Consider the following 17,673-nt stretch of genomic DNA (forward strand, 5'->3'; position numbering starts at 1 on the left):
AAATTATCATAGTTCTGTTTACACATCCTTTTATGCTTAGGCCATTTATACATTTTCTATTTAATAGAAAAATTTCTGTAATATTTTTAATCTAGAAGCCTCTGAGAATCAGATTTTTCTAGTGCAAAATCTCCTTCCTTATCTTCAAGGTGCTTTGGCATGAGCCCAAGATAACCCAATGGCTTGTCCTACACAAGATGTCAAAGTGAATTAACAAAAAAAAGATGTGAATTTAAAGTGAATATAACTCAAGCATATGTAATTTCTCCATGGACACTCATTTAGGAATCAGCTGGCCATAATTAACTTAATTCACACTCAAAGTGAATTAAACTGAAGTGAACTAATGGCTTATCAACACGGGAGAGACACTGTACAATAAGCTCAGCGTAAATTCACAATTCATCAGCTACTTTGCTCTGACTTCCCTTGTGGAAATACAGCGTGCCCTCAATGTGCCTTTGTATGAGGTAACTTAATTTTTTTAGGGGGGAAAAAAAGCTATATATGGAAGTGTAGGCTGATTGATAGCAGGTGCAGAAGTGATTTTATTTCAGTGGTGCTACGTGTAGAAAGAAGGTCAGCACCTATCATCTGTGCAGTTGAAGTTTCTCTACTGGTGCCCATAATGGCCCTTTCTATGCTATAGGGTCTGTTTTGAACTGGAGAAAGCCAAATAGCATTTTTTGTGTTTCCATAGCAGGGAAACAGGCAGTAGATTAGTACCGAGTACTCAGTGTACCAGCAGCTCATACTTTTATTCGCTGTTCAGTAACTTCATCATTTAAGGGTGTATGCCTTAACCATTTCTGAATGAAAACATCCAAAAGCAGCTATATACTTTAAATCACAGTTACCCAGCTTGGTTTAACTTTACTGAGTATTTCAGCATTAATTTTCCCCTAAATGATTTCCCAGATTTCTTTATTTGTTAGATTTAATGGCATTTTCTGTTAGCATAAACAAAGCAATGCAATTAGGAATACAGAGAACTATCCCTTCTTGCAGTACTCTTTAAATTTAATCAGCATCGTCAGGCAGTCTCTGACATTATTATCCAGTTATGAAAACATCCCTAGCCCTATTCATTCAGCCATTTCTGCTCATTTTTCCAGGCACAGAAAGTTTGCACCGTAGCATGCCTTGTCAGGTTTGGAGCCCTTCCAGTACCTGATGAGCATATTAACAGTGCTCCCATTCATAGACGAGAGCCTGCCAGTTCTATCTAATTTTAGTTAAGTTGCTATTTATAGTTAGATCACTGTGTTTTCTCTTGTGAAAGCCTTGCAACTGCTAGGCACGGAGGGAATATATTTTTGTGCTGTTTTAGTTGGCACACAAAGTTCACGGTTGTAACTTACTTAAGTCCAAAATACTCTGCAGTCCTTCCAACGTAACAGCGATGCTCCAGCTAATGATTACACCAAAAATATTGTGGCACCATTGGCTATTTGTCTCCCTGTCCACCCAGATGCTTGCTGTGTTAATAGTATAAGCAACCCAGAAGTCAGATGACAGTAGGAAATCATAGTTTTGCTAAACATTACTATATGCAGAAAGGTTTCAAGGTCCAACAGATGGAGGACAGGGGAAGAATGGAGAATTTTAGGTCGGATCTGTCTATGCTGTAACACCTTTAATACAGGTCAACTAGCTGAATTCTTTCTGCCTTGTTTCACTGTATAAGAAAGAGCATATTAATAACAGTAGTAATAATACCTACCTTTTCACCACAGTATTTTTGTGAGAATTTATTCACTAGCTTTGCAAGTAGAGTTAAATGTCAAGAAATGCTATGGGGAAGAGATTCTCTGCTGTAGACCTGGTTGTCAAATTTACATATATAGGTTGTTACAACAGGCATTTCATTATGGAGCAATACAATGCTTCACTATGTATATATGTACATATGTGTATACCTATATGTGGGCAATTGAGAGACAGCTGAGAGGAAATCAGTATTACAGTTCATTTTATCTTGCAGCAAAACAGCATATGAAAGGCAAGCACTTTGAAACTATATTATTTAGAAATTCAGTGTTCATATCATATATAGTCAAGTGCTGCAAAGTTGTGTAATGATCCTGGGGCAAACACAAGTTGGCCTCTTCCAGTTAAAAAGACGCTTCACTACATGTTCCAGTAATTGATAATTCATTCCCAGTTTTGTTGACATGACAGGATGATGGCTGAAAAATTAAATTTATTTTTTGTAAGTTGAAATTGGGGTTTATCTCATCCTGGAATTTCAAAATGAATTCTGACCTCCATAGAGGGAGGTTTGAGTCACAGAGTTTCAGTATGGATTGGAGCGTCTTGGCTTCAAAACACCCAAAGCTGATAGCATCTACTCTTGTTTTGCCTCTGATATTGGTAATATGTGTCTCCCACATTTGTAAGTGGTGCTTGCAGGAGTTGTTTAGTGTCTTTCTTATGTCATATCTTGCTTATGTAGAACACATATTGTGGTCATCCCTCATTCTTGCTCCAAAAGCCACAAAGCCTTAAAGGTTGGAACAGATACAACTACGAGTCACAAAAAGTAAAAAAACCAATCTTCTTACTCATCAATCTTAATCGCATTCTGATTCCTAGATAACACATGCATCACAACAAGAAAGGGGCGTTGAACCAGCAGAGATTTTGCTTCAGCTGAAATTCCTATTCAGCCTAGCTGGGATTACACTGAGGCAGAGCTGAACTGGAACTGAACCAGAAAAGTAGATGAAGAAAGAAATAATGGTGTAATTCTGTGGCTAACGTGGTTCACAGGACAAAAAAATATTTTTTTCTCTATTAATTTGTAGCTGACTGCTCCACATGACAAAGCCCATACCCACCAATCCAGAGGTCATGGGCTGGCAGAGGACTGTCATTTGTCTAACTTTAAAAGGCAGAAACGTGTTTTAGCTGCATGGTTCTGTCAGCAAGACCGCACGACTCCCTCCCTCCTCCTCCAGCTGAACACAGATGTTGCAGAAAAATGACTGGTTTAGATGTTACTGAAGATACGAGCTCCAGTGTTGCCTAATGAGAATTACAGGTAAAGCTGTAACACAGCTTTAAAAGGGCCCTAGATTAACAAATACTTGTATTAGTTGGGGCATAATTTATGGTCGGTGAGGATGGTCCTTGTGTGTAGCTGGCAGTGTAACATTGAGAAACTCTTGCAGCTGCAGGTGTATATGGTTCTTTTTTTTTTTTTTTTTCCCAGGGTGTAGAAAGAGAGGTGACGTGGCACACAGAGGTGACAGCATTGGCTGAGGGCCATGGGTCCAGAGGGTTTTGAATGCTCCTGTCACTGTCAGACCCAAACATCTGCAAGGTGGGTAAAGCGCATACACATGTGCTTGTCCAGCCTGTGGTTGGCATCACACCTATGTCTCACTGAAGTCCTCAAAATCCTAAATGGGACCGAGAGTTAAGCAGCCCTTCTGCCAGGTGCTCACACCACAGGTTTCTCCTGGTGCAGCCTGGTGAACAGCCACCCATCCCCTCGTGCCTCGCCTGGAGCATGGCACCCATCCCTCCTTGCAGCCTGTGTGCTCTTCTGAGGGCTGATTCCGGGCACATATGTGGCTTTCTCCCCCACTGTAGCCCATTGCAATAGATTACTAACCCTCTTCTGTAATCAGAAATCAAGATATTTTTTTCTAACAGACTGATTTCCCAGTGCTTTGACTTAGTCACTTCTGAGAACCTCCTCCAAGCATAGCTTCCACCCGGCCAAAAATAACCCACCACAATTTGAGAGATTCATTCTTACTGCACTTACAGTCAAATTTCCCTCCTTGCACCACATCAAGCTCTCGTTTTCTTATCTTGTGTTGCTTTGTTAACAAGCAAATGTATTACACTGTCCTTGTTTGCATCTGTATTTTACATGTCTTTGCAGCTCTCCCAGAAAAAGCTGACATGTTATTGCTGATTCCATAAATTGTACTTTCTTTCAATTTTTCTTGAAACCCATGGAGATGTTATCCCATTTTTTCATTGTTATATTCAGGCCCAATGTGATTTCTCTTCATAAATGCCCCTAATGAAACCTAATACCTGTTGCTCTACACCCTGTAAGAAAGAGTAAAAAGATTTGTATGTGGTGACCAGCCACAGAAGCTTCTCTTGCCACTAGTGGGTTGGGGCTGGGTTTTGCAAGCATGGGAATGCAATGTCTCCATCCTTCTTGGATTTTATCTGGCGTCGGTACTCCTACTCATCCCAGGCATTTAGAGCATTGATGAGTTTAATTACAATGAATTTATGGAACAATTTTGAAATAATCACCCACTATAAAATTGGTGACTTTTTCATACACCTGCAGTACTCAGACTGCTGGTGAGTTCTCCTTTATGGAGAAGATCTGGCTGATAGTGAGGCAGGGACTGTAACTTCAGGGAAAGTTTTTGCCTATGTGCTGAATAAGACATTCTCCTCCACAGCTAATATTTTCCTTTTCTAGTTATCTGGAAGTAAAGCAACTGCTTCCATCCTTCCTATCCTCACCCCAGAGGCCTATTCTAGTTTATTGTTCCCAAACCAAGAGAGCAGAAGAGTTCTACAGTCTTGGCTGATGCTGTGTCCCTAGAAAACTTTTTATAGTGTTCTATTATTTTATAGTAATATAATAAAATTATATTTTATTTTTATAAATATATATTATATAAATATATAAATATAAATAAATAGTAATAGTAATAATAAATACGATTATTTTATAGTAATAAGCTTTCACCCAGTCTTATGACACTCATTTTTGGGTCTATAAATTCTAGCATCTGTATCCAAAGTAAAAGAAAATGTGAAATATTGGAAGGACCCATGGCTCCACATCAAGGAATCTTGACAGCTTTTAATTTCTTGACAATATTCTAATTTCCCTTTGCAAGTTCTTTGCTGCTGCAGTTTATCTCTGCTGGTATGAGCCAAAGCAGTTCAGTGTTTTTGTTCTTCCATACTTGGGACATTTTCTGTTCAGTGGCAGCCAGCTGGCTGGATGCTTTCTCTATCCACCTTGTCTTTCTGAATGGCCAGCATTGCAGCTGGGCTTCCTAATTTGCCCGGGCACTGTGTAGCTGCCCCAAAGGTTCTATGTCACACATAAACTCATCTTGGGAAGCGACCAGCTATTACCTTAGATATTTTTAGAAAACATCCAGCTCTTACTTTTATTCTTTTAGTCTTTTTGATTTTTGTTAGACTGTCAGAGTTTATTCTCTTTAGCCCCAGCTGTTAATCAGCTTTCCAAAATCTTGCATGTTATTTCCACTGGGAAGAATAACTGATAAAGATACAACCTGTGCTTATTTTATATATATATATATATATATATATATATATATATATATATATATATACACACATATGTGTGTGTGTGTAATCCCATGTATTTACAAAGAGTGTACTCAGAATGCTGTTTTCCCCAAAACACTTCTCTGCTTGCATTTCTGCTTCTGGTTTTCTATTGGACACACTCAACTCCATCAAAACAAGGCCCTGGCTCCCACATCTGCTTTCAGAGTCAGGAGGTCTATTTTTGAGGCTCCAGCTTACAACCTACCCCAGTACTGCCATGCTGTTTTGCAGCCATCATGGTAGCATCTACTACTTCAGCTCTCAATAAACAAAATGGATGAAAGGAGCTGTGATATCTACAATTTCGGTGAGGTTTGTGGTTTCCGAAGGATCAAAGACACACTAGTGTAGGAGCTACGCAGCCTCAAGCATAGCAATTTATTATCACTCTAAAATATGATGCACACTGCCGGTATGCAAATGACCACAGAGATTTAAAAGGTATGACAAAAATTAACCGTAATGCTTACAAGTTATTCAGTATCATGCTACCACATAGAGCATTGCTAAACATCCCAAAATCAAGGTGGCCAGTTCAGCAGGCTATGTTCTGGATGTGTTATTTAGAAATCAGGAATTTTTGTTCTCCCTGTGCAGCACTTCTTATTCCAGTCTGCACATAAAGTTCACCTAACAGGCACGTTGAATGTCACTCCACAGCCCCTTACTTGTTGGTGTTGAAGCCTGTCTTTTCCATCTTGCCCACTCTCTCTTCATGAAAACACATTGTCTTTTTAGACAAGAACATCACTTCTGTAACATTTTTCCCAACCAAACTCATTATGCATTTTTTCCGTGAGCATCTAACTGCAGCTTTTAAGATTTCATGCTGTGTAATTCATTTGTGAATAAACTCTTCCCCTGAAAAGTTAAAATTAAAGCAAGCAGCTTACTGCTTACATCAAAGCCAATACAAATAGGTCTCCATCAGGGACTGAAGGAAGCAGTTCTGCATCTCAGATTTTTGGGGGAAAGGAGCACAAAGTTGAAACAGAAATATTTAGAAGTGCCAAAAGGGAAAGCAACTCTTCTTTCAAAGAGCAGTTTTATATTAAGTCAGTAATACTTGCTGCAAAAGCTTTGAAGCTTTGTATAAGAGCACTATTGTACATGGAAAACAGGGTAAATAAGTACAAAGGGAGGAAGGAAGATGTTAAGACAGATTTATATTGGGGGTTTGTAAGCCATAACTAAAGTTCCAATGCTTTTCTTTATAATTTCTACTGCTTCTTTACAGATTTTATTAAATAAGATTTCCTAATATTTTAGGTGTCTCAGTTTCCGTCTTTTGCCAGGGAGCTTCACGTGCATTTCCCAGAATCTCAGATATCTGAGTCTAGCAGCTGAAGCTCTAACCTAGATTCCCAATGTTTGGAAGTCAAAGTCCAAAAATCCAAAGTTTTGTATTTCTGATGGCATCTATAGATATAATACTTCCACTCCCTGCTGTGACCATTGAAGCCCCAGTCTGATCTTTCTCCAGCCTCTCTTCAGATCCATTTTATTTTGACTTAATGTGTTAACATTAATCCAGTGTTTCATTTTTAATCCTTGCCATCTTTAATACACACACTGACAGTTTAAAAAGTGTTGAAACATCTCTCTCAGCAGCTTCTGTGTGTCTCTCCCAGTCCTCTCTGCCCGTTCCCCTGTACGTACTTCAATCTTCAGTGGACATTTACACCTTCAAGTCTCTTTTCCCCTGACTCTTTTTTCCATGACTCCCTCTTGCACATTAGGAACTTAAAAGCTTCAACAGCTGCTAAATATTGAATTGCAGGAGATCTTCTGGCTCTCGCTTGGCTTGCAGAATCTCACACACTTGAGAGTTCAGACATTTTTTGAGACACTCTCAGTTTGAAGACCAATTCGAATAAAGTTGTTTTAAGATAACGTACACTCTGTTCACTAGATGATGGCCTGTTGAGCTGCAAAAATTTTCATTTTGAAAAACTCACATCAGATTGACCAGGTTCAGCTTCAGACTCCCTTCCAGCATCAGATTTCTATTTCCTGACTAAGCCAACTTCTTCCACTACAGGTTCATTTTGCCATCCTCCCAGCTCAATTAATTATTTTTCCAACCTGATCATGTTGCACATACGCAATCTCAGTTGCGTTTTTGTCACCTGTTGAGTCACTCCCTACATCGTCCCTTCCTCCCGCACATACATAATCTCAGTTGCGTTTCTGTCACCTGTTGAGTCACTCCCTACATCGCCCCTTTTTCCTGCTTCTGATTTTCCACTTTCAGGATTCCTTCCTCCCTTAGGAGAAAATGGACAAGTATCATCATTTTGGCTCTCAACCTTATCTTGGCTTACAGTACTTTAAGCCACTAAATATCTGAGTTAGCATCAGGCTGGACACATTTCAGGGCATTAATTACAAATACCAGATCCACATTAATCCAGGGCATATTAATTACAAACACAAACAAGTACATATCCAGATGTTATTCTGCTCTTCAGGAACTCCTGATATGTAGTTAGTTTATGTTAGATAATGCAAACTTAAAAATAAACAAGGACTTTAGTACATTTACTCTATCGTTCAATCAGAATGAATGTAAGAAGAGACAGTAGAATTTTCTCCCAAAATTTTCCATTAAATTTTGTATTTTATAGCATATTACTATGCTTTGAATATTGGAATTTCTTATTATATGATTTGAACTCATTTCCCTCTGCTTCACTCTCCATGTCACCCTGCTCCTGGTAGGACAACTGCCATGAATAAGATGAAACAGTCAAAATAAGTAAGATGAAAAAGACAGAATATGCTTTAAGGCCTATGTTTTGATGAAATAACTGCTATTCAGGTCTTTTTTGTTTTGCTTTGGTTTTAAATCTTTTAACTGTAGACTGTATCTTTGTTTGCTTTTATTTGTGTGATCACTACTGCAGTAAACAGAGCTTCAGTTAATGAACAGATATCCTAGTGGTTTTGTTTTGTGGTGTTTTTTTTTGTTTGTTTTCAAAGACTCACCTTAATACAAAATGCTGTTGTCTCCTTTGATTTAACAATAGCTGATTAGGATATCTTTAATTCAATAATCTTCTGGAAATCTTCCAACACATGAATGCAAGATTTATCTTTATTGATCTAGCTGGGTACCCACTGGCAACAGATACATTACTGTGTTTTCTCAAGAATGCAAGGAAAGTTTTGGCTATGAAGATTCCATAGTTCACTCTCATTTAGCAATGCACCAATGGAGTGCACAACAGCCAAAACACCATATGGGTGGTTTTTTTACAGTAAATCAACAAAGACTACTATAAATAAAATGAGATGAACAGATTAATTTTTGCTCCAAGAAATAAGGCATTGTGATTTGGTCTTCAATATACATGACCTCTAACTTTTGAGAGCTAGTTAGAACTGTGTATTTCATTTTTTTGTCAGAAGCTGTCTTGCCTTTTGAGTATTGGTTTAATATATTTTATGCCACAACTCATTAATGTCACATATACTTTACATAGTTTTATTTTCTGAGGAAAAAGTATTTTTATTTTCTGAGAAAGCAAACCCAACTAAGCCTTGTATTATTCCCAAGTCCCATAACAGTCGTGATTCTCCTCCTTTTCCAGGTTCAGAAAAATCAGCATCAAAATATTGTTGGTCCAAACTCACGCAAACTGCCAGTGTCTGCATGAATGTGCTAATTAGGCAGGCCAATGTATACGTAACTCCACCCAGCACTTGTGAGGCTACACCTGGAATTTAATGTCTACTTTTGGCCTCCCAGCTGAAGACACTGAAAGACACTGAAAGACGTTGAAAGACTGAAGAGGGTCCATTGGAGGGCCACCAAGTTTAGAGGACTAGAAAAGCTGGCATATGAAGAAAGGCTAAAGGAAGTGGCTTTCCTCAGCCTAGAGAAGAAAAGGTTCAGGACGGATCTAGTTAGTGTCTTTAACATCCAAAGAATGTAGCTGTAGAGAAGACGAAGATACTCTTTTCAAAAAGTAGGCCATGGGCACAAGTTGCTTTAGGGGAAATGCCTTCTGGATATAAGAAAAAATGAATTCTTCAGCCAGAGAACTATTAAGCATTGCAGTAGGCTTCCCAGAGAAGTGGTGGGACATTTCTTGATGGAAATATTTAAGACTTTGCTTGATAATGCCCTGGATAACCTCATCTAAGGTGCTGCTTTCAATCACAGTTTGGACCACATGATCACCAGAGGTACCATCTAACCCAGACTTCCCTGTGAATCAACTACAGGGCTTACAGTGTCATCTCCAGCAAACACCCACAGTGCACGGGGGTAGAGGGGGAGAAGGATTGAGCTCAGCATTAAGTGTGTAGTGCTAGGGTAGACTTAGGACACAAATCAACAAGAAACTGCATTTCACTAAATGTTTATAAAACAGCTTGTCAAACATTGCTAACATGAGCAGAGCTTGTCTGGCGCTAAAGCATCAGTGCGACATCTCCTCGAAGTGGCCAAGGTTACTTAAAGCCAAAATATAATCTTTTGCACTAGTGCTGTCATACCCATTAAGTGCCAAATTTAGTTCCTCCTAAAAGTTCAGTGATGCCTGGCTATTTAGAGCACAGGAAAATGTTGCCGAGGCTCTTAAATTAGGCAAATAACAACTGATACACTAGGCATGTAAAGCAATGGGAGATCAATGCATTGAGTTAACAGAAAGTTTTTATGTAGCATGTGCACAGGCACTTGCTGGATACTATCAGTTGAAAGGCTTCTTAAGTGAAATTGAAGTCTAAATCATCCAGTGTCTCCAGGAAGAGGCCTATATATATTTCAGATGCAAGAGTGAGAGATTGCATCAGCAATTTGCTTTTAATTAAACTTTTTGCTTGGCTCTGGAGTCTGCGGCATTTATTGCAGCTAGGGAATTGTGGTTTACTACAGCCCCTTGTTGAGATTAAGCATGCTATAGAGCCAGAAGAGTGTTTACAGGCCCTCGTTATTGATTCATGGGTATGTTCTGCTTGTAGCTATGAAGTAGAAAACTAAAGCTATATTTAGGATTTTTGGGGGTTTTCCACATATAGAATCTGGATTTAGATTTGCCACCAAAAGAAGAATGACTGTTTTCAGAGTTTAGAGCCGATCAGTAATTTCTGTTATTTCTTTTTCACCAGTGTGGTCTATATTTGAGTTTTTGGTTGCACAGGAAAAAAGAGGCTGTGTTCACCTGTAACCATTAAGCATGAAGTGACAAGTGTAAAAGGTTCAGTTCCCTCAGCTACTGTTTGAGAGTCATTCAGCATCTGACAGCTGTTACAACATATCCTAGCCATGCTAAATAAAAACTTCAGGGTTTGTGCCCTTAAACTTGCAGTAAGTCTTGGTATATAGGCATACAGTATTATCCCTGTCCTACAGATAAAGACACCATGTGTCCCTTTCTATGATGGTGCAGCATTTTGACCTTTCTTTATTTAAATATGCATAACACAGCCCAGCAAGAAGTGCAATATAGTTTAAGCTATGACTTTATACCTTCATTCTATTGTAAATAGAGTTATATGTCCCACTGGAATGGTCATAATTGAGCACACAAATCAAGTGCAAGGGCAAGAGACTCCTGACAGGAGGAACAGAATCTGAGGAACATCTTCATGACTCTTGCATAAGCCAAATTCATTATATGATAAAAGTAGTGAAACGTAATGCAAAAATTACTAACTAGCAAACTAATTACCCCTAGCAAAGTCTGCTATCAACTCAAGACTGCTTTCAGTTGGATGTCTATCCCTGGCTAAAGTGGGGGATCCACACAAATACAGGAGCTTTGATTTATCTTAAATAATAAATTTAGATAAATAAATTTATCTTGATTTGTTTATCTCCACAATGGTCTTTTCAAGTCAAGTCACTGCTGCAAAGCAAGCACATTAAAGAGAAAACCTTCTAAATGAAAGCAAGTTTAGTATTGTGGCAGCTTCTGGCCGAAACTGTTTCAAGCCAGTGTTCCTAGCACAAGAAAAGCCTTTCACAACTTTTAAAATTAAGTAAAAAAGTCCCTTCATAAAATTAAACTCTGTTCTTCCAAGGATATCCATCCTTAGGTGAGTCAGGAGTGCTAACATCTGCTGTGGTCATCCACATATGCTTCTCACTCTTACTGCTCTGTGAGCTGCCAAAGGGCACCATGGTACACTCAACAGAAAAGATCTCCACTGGTTAACCACAGCAGCTTGGGAAACAGCATCTCTTTTTGATCATTTTGAATCTGCCACTCCCTAGGTCTCAGGTCTCTTACTGCATGAGGCAGGACACAGTTGTTCCCTGCTCACCTTTCTGATGAGGTAAGTCATCAAAACAACATTAAAAAAAAAAAAAAAAAAGGAGGTAGCATGTTCATATTGTATGAGGTCTTGCCACATGTCATTATGTCATGTTATCAGTGATACAGCTTATTCAAAATATATAAGAACTGATTGATTTAGATGTTACACTTAAACATGTGCTGTAGTGTTAATGTTTCCAAAAGACACTGGTTTTGATGTCATGATAAACAGCATATGCTGTGAGAACATAAGTATGAGATATTCAGTAATCAGTTGAAAAACAGCTGGGGAACACGAGGATCCCAAGGCCAGTGGGAGGGCATGCAGCTCCCCTTCTGGCAAAGCTACATCACTCACCCTTCTTTGGATGCCATTCTGGAGGAAACCACGTATCTCAGGAGAAGACCCACAGCTGCAGCCTTCTAGGGTAAAGCCCCAGGCTTTGAGGAACTACACCTGAGGAAGAAACGGCTGCAGTGGTGGGTAACCGAGCAGTGTAACAAACCTCCTGCAAATCTTTCCCAATAACTGGTTTATTTGTCTTTAAAGATACCCTGTGCTGAAAAATAAAGAGGTGCTGCTAACTTTATAAACTTGAGTCACCTCTGGACTCAGGTAAACAAATTCATCTGCAGAGGACCCCAGGGTCCATCGGTCCTGATGTCTGTCTTACATCTCAAGAGAATCCAAATGTCCAAAGAAAAGGTGCTTCAGATGTGGACCAGTGGCCTGCAAGATTACCAAGGAGCATATAGGGCGCAGCCCGTTTTTACTTTCCTTGCTTCAGTGTGACCAGCACTAAGCAGCTGGAGAATTGGAGAGTATGTTGCTCTGGAAGCTTAGAAACACAGGTGGACTATTATTTGGACTGTTGGGTGCTTTAAAAAAAACAAACAAACCATCAAAAAAAAACCTCCACCAAAAGACATGTCATGGGAGCCTTGCTGTAGCCCTAAGCTGTAATGAGACGGGAGACAAATTTCTTTCCTCAGGTAGAGAAATAATGATAATAAATCTGAGTGAAAGGGAGCACACCAGAGCTTGTTTTATTAATGAAGGGACCAATATTGTAGCTGGAGGGGACTATGGCACTCACCTAGGAGGGAAAAAGCTCCTGTTCCTGGCTTATGTTTCAAGACCAGGGCCTCAGCAGAAGGTGTTGGCTCAGGAGTAATTTGTTGGCTGTAATTACAGCTTTCCTGCCTCTTGCCAGCTGTTTTGCTTTGCATCTTGATGTAGAATGCTTAATGCAGGCTGTGGTCCCACAGGTGAGTGTGGCTCTGCCCTTGTGCTCCTCTCATCCCGCGTGTGCTGCAAGGTGTCATGTTATCCCTCTGCAAGGCAAGGGCAGTGTCTGTATTTTTCCTCTGCACTACAGTGTTGCAATAATTGATGAATATATGTAAAAAATGTTATAAAGCAGATTTACTTACAGTATTACTTTCCTCACCACACCAACAAATCAAAGAAATCTGGCATCGCTTTTGCTCCACTTATCCATGAAAGACAACCACAAGTTATTCTCCCTCAGCACCGAAGGCTGAGGAGCTCTGCAGGACATCACTGACCTAGAAAAACATAAGTTGTTGCCACAGTAAGAGATGGCATGAGATAGAAAACTTGTTCAGATGAATGTGAGATTCTTACCTACCCTGGTGCTATGTGTCTTTCTGGCACTCTGTGTCTAAAACTCATTTAATTCACCAATGGTATTTTGGGATTTCCTATGTGTGCTAAGTCGTAATAAAAGACATCCGCTGGTGGCGAAGCGCCTCGGTAGATTAGACTCCTCCCAGCCACTGGTCAGGGCTGCCTGAGACGGCCGAAATCCACTTGAGATTGAAAAGGTGCGAGCAGTAAATAAAAGGAAATCCTGGATCACCGTACAGTGTTCTGCTCCCACACTTTGACCTCCTTTGGTCTCTTCTATATTTTGTTAAGATCATATTTCTTTACATGCTGCCTGGCTTAAAAGCCGTCATAAATCTGTGGCATGCAGTAAGAATAACAGAGAAGGCACCATGTAATACAAGGGGCTATAACTCCATCCCAGGCACTTGGGGGGAGTCGTAAATCAGTGCGGCTGAGCTTCAGCCGGGAGAAGCGGGGGCTGAAGCCGGGAAGGTGGCAGCAGCCTGGCCCCTGCCTGCCACACAGCAGCTGTGGGACCCTGGCCTCCCCTGGGCTGGGGCGAGTCCCTCTGCCTCCGTGGTTCCTAACCCCCATGGGGGGCACAGTCCCTCCTTCCCGTGATGCAGCAGTGGGCTCGCCCCTGCCCCTCAGGCAGAGCTGCACCCCAAACCCTGCGCCCTGTGCCAGCAAGTATCCCCGCAGGCTGCCCCAGCCCCTCCTGGGCTCCCGGTCCTTTCCCTCCCTCAGCCAGCGTTCGGTAATAAAAATCTGAAATTAAGGTAGAACTTTTAGGTATCTCATGATTAACACATACTCTGTGTTTCTGACAACTGAAAGCATTGTCTGCAATTAACCCAGAGCACAAAAGAAAAAAAACAAAAAACAAAAAACAAGTTCCTAGGCATGTCCAGGCTTTACCATTGATAAAAATGCTTTAGATATTTTTGAGGAAAAACCGCACCTTACTACTTTTGAGGGAGATAACCTGCTGAATGCAACAACATACATCTCAGGTTTGTGCACTGGCAGGTTGGAGCAAAGCCCAGACGCTGCTCACGTCGTGTAGGCTTAGGTGTTTACCTCTGCTTGGCATCATCTGTAAAAATGAAGTCACCACGTGTTTTGACTCACGTATGGTCAAACCACGTCTTGACTTTCAGCTGCAGACGCTGAGCGTGGGTCAAGCAGCTGTAGGCAGGAATACGCCATCATCAGCCGAGGGAGCTTTCCTTTCCTTTTGTAGCTGTTCTAGCTTTATGTGAGCAATGACCATTTCTTACTGTGTGTTCGTGTTCTTACCCAAACTACTGTAGAGGTAGATCCTCCCTTAGAAGTCTGGGAATAGCTTGAGCTATGGACATACAGCATATACTGTATAATACAAACTCTTTTTCTTTGCTCTAGTGTGAAAAATCTTCTTTCACGTGTGGAAACTTTCTGAAGGAAATTTCCCTAATTCTCCTTTTGCTCAAATTTTATTAGAATTTGGGAATGAACTCTTCTTGTTTTTTCTGTCAGCTACTGCAATATGATGGATGTCTGAAATGTATTTATAAGGGTTTTTTTTTGCTAGTTAAAACTTCAGCTTTGGAAAAGCCATCAAACTACAAATGAAAACAAAATGGAAACTAAGTTGTCCATTCAAACTTCCAAACTCAGGCCCACAGTTTTGATAAGATGGCAAAATAAAAGGTAAGTCAGTCGTTAAATCCTGGGCCATCAATCATTTTGTTTTACCCATGGTAAACAGCAAAAAAGGAGGGGGTAAAAGAAAATATAACCAAAGTTTTGGACTTGTTGAAACTTTAGAGGAAAAAAATGTTTTTATATTGTAAGCATGCATATCGTATGCCTAAACTCAGCGAAGCTCACTGGAATGAGCCAGCATGCCAAGCTTAAATAAAAATAGGACCTATGGGATTCCCCACCTGATTTTCAAATAGTCACTGCTGCAACACTATTTGTCAAGCTTGCAGGGTAGCTTTTTAACAGATGTAAGAGAGGCAGTACCAAATTCAGGTTAACTCCAGAGAGGAGAGTGTGTATGTGCCCACATGGGAATAATCTGCTCAGGAAGGACTGTAAAGACCAAGATTAGGTTGGAACCTCCCAGACCTTTGAGTGCTGCAAACTGTGTTTTACTCTTAACATTCCACAGACAGCGAGATGTTTTCTTCACCGAAAGCGAGATGTTTGAAAGACCTGTCTTGTCATGTAAGGGAAGAATTAAGCTGCAATTTTCCACAAAAGTTAAATGCCAATTTACCTTATCAGGAATTACTTTATTTTCAGTTTAGATGTTCACATTGAGAAACATGTAAGAAAGGTATTTTTATTTGTGTTCTAAGTGTATCAAGTGTTTCTTGCTCTCTTCCAAGTGTTAATTAAAAACATATACTAATATGTAAACTGCTGCACACTTCCAGCTGATTGAGAGAACTTTTTAACACACATGCCTTTGTTTGCATTATAAAGTCTCACTTGGGCTCCTCAAGGATGGAAATATCATTGTTTACATTTGCATATGCAAGTTGGAGAGGGAAAATTTCAAGTAAGAGCCCCGGGCCCTGGCTGGAATACAAACATAAGCCACATCAGGGAACTTGGTTACAACTTGGTTGTCTCTTAACCTGGTTACTCATATGGTTTTGATTTGTGTTGGAGTCTAGGCATGAACTGTGTTCCACAACCAGACAAAAGCCTTTATACCATCAAATGCTTAGCACGACTGGTAATCATTACTGTTAATTGTGAAACAATTAAAAGTGCCAAAGTGACTTAGGAACACAGATCTATTTGAAAATCAGTGAATATTTTGGCCTAGGTTTTTTGATTTCATTGTATTCCTCTGTTAAGCAGTGCTGGCACTGATTTCTTTTTTGGTGAGATCTCGGCGTCCAAGTCACTGCATCCCAGATCCTCCTAGACATCTTCAAAGGCTCCCATCTCCCATAGCTTTTGTAATGGAAGCTTTAATACCTGGATACCTTCATGGATGGTTTTGAGCCACATGGATCAGAGCCATCCCAATACATCTTTCACATGTTTAACATGTCATTCAAGTTTGGTGTGCTGCTTTTACAACTAGTTTAAGTTTTACCTTTTTCCCACTGATTCCACTTCTGCCATCTGCACTGCAGCAACAAAGATGTCTGCAGCTCAGCTGCTCACCGCTCTCCCAGTTCTGCAAAGCCCACGGTGCTGGAGGCTTTTCAGCAGGAACCCAGATTTGCTTCTCTGATGTTGCCTTGGTGAGATGCACAAGAACAACCCAGGCAGACATGACTGTGCACATCAGCATCACTGCAGGCAGGTATATCTATAAGCCTAGAATAAAGGAGCCCGGTTGTACTACAGCCCAAACCTGAACACAGCTTTGGGTTCAAGCACTCTGGGATACAGCCGAAGTTGTATTTAATCAGGGCTGGGCTACAGGCTGTGCTCGAAGGCTCTGGAGCACATCCTGGGTGGTCCTGGGGGAAATCCCTCTCTGCCAAGAAGAGGCATGTCCATCTTGATGTCAGTGCAACTGTACCAAAGGTCTGGCTGGGCTGGGGGCTCCAAGACAAGGGATATGAACAGACATAAGCTGATCTTTCTTGTACTTAAATGGCCTTTATCAGTGTGAGCTACATCCTTCCCTCCAAGTTGCACCTGTGTAAAATCAACAGCACCAGCAAGATTTCCTGGGTTCAGACAGACAGGCTGTTGCCTTCCTAGAGCTAACATCCTTGTGAAGTCTCTGAAACTCAAGAGCAAATTGTTTAGATTTTTTCCTGGTCAATTTTTGTAAAGTTGGCACCCTTCTTTTTGCTTCAAAAACCTTCCAAACTTTAACAGCAAGTGGGGCACAGTTTGGTGCATCCTGTTACTGACTGGCCCCCATATGTGTTTAGGTGGGCTTCAGCTCTTGCCCTTCCATTAAGTGTATTAATTAGTGTAGTAACTCAGACCAACACAGAGCTACATGGGAGAAGCTCAGCAGAGCAAACACATCTCACACAGAGGGAGAGTTGAAGATGCAAACACTTTGTGGTGTCCAACTCTTGTAGCACTTTGACGTCACTCTGCTCCGTCTGCAGTGATGCAGCATCCGTGGGGAGCTGCTTCCTGCACTCCCACCATGCCAAAGCACTTGGTGGACTCACAGCTGGACTGCTGCTGCCCACCTGCCTGCGTCTGGTGGAAAAGTCCATTCAGTCCATTCAAAAAAAATCCTTGCAAGCCCCAGCAGGTTTTAGCTACACCATCTCTAGGTAACTGCTGTGCGCAGTCACATTCAGGGTAATTAGCAATAGACTCAGACCTCCGATTCTCTGAATGGTCCACGTTGTTTTACCACAGATGACTTCTGCTAACATTTTGCTTTGTACTCATTTGTGTCCCAGTATGAGCACAGTCCTGGGACCAGGCCCTGCG

The 17,673-nt window shown here is 40.7% G+C and overlaps 1 long non-coding RNA gene across 2 annotated transcripts in view; it reads left to right on the forward strand.

The window, feature by feature from the left end:
* LOC121088406 overlaps positions 1–10,663 on the forward strand; it is a 29,079-nt gene extending 18,416 nt beyond the window's left edge. The window contains exons 1-3 of one of the 2 annotated variants that reach the window (XR_005827944.1): positions 2,536–3,043; positions 3,215–3,325; positions 8,946–10,663. This is a non-coding gene — a long non-coding RNA (uncharacterized LOC121088406). Of the gene's footprint in view, positions 1–2,535; positions 3,044–3,214; positions 3,326–8,945 lie in introns of those variants that run through there. The other variant, XR_005827945.1, reaches the window with a different exon arrangement.
* The last annotated feature ends 7,010 nt before the right edge of the window (positions 10,664–17,673 follow it).

This window comes from Falco naumanni, chromosome 5, assembly GCF_017639655.2.
Source record: "Falco naumanni isolate bFalNau1 chromosome 5, bFalNau1.pat, whole genome shotgun sequence".
Lineage (NCBI taxonomy): Eukaryota > Metazoa > Chordata > Aves > Falconiformes > Falconidae > Falco > Falco naumanni.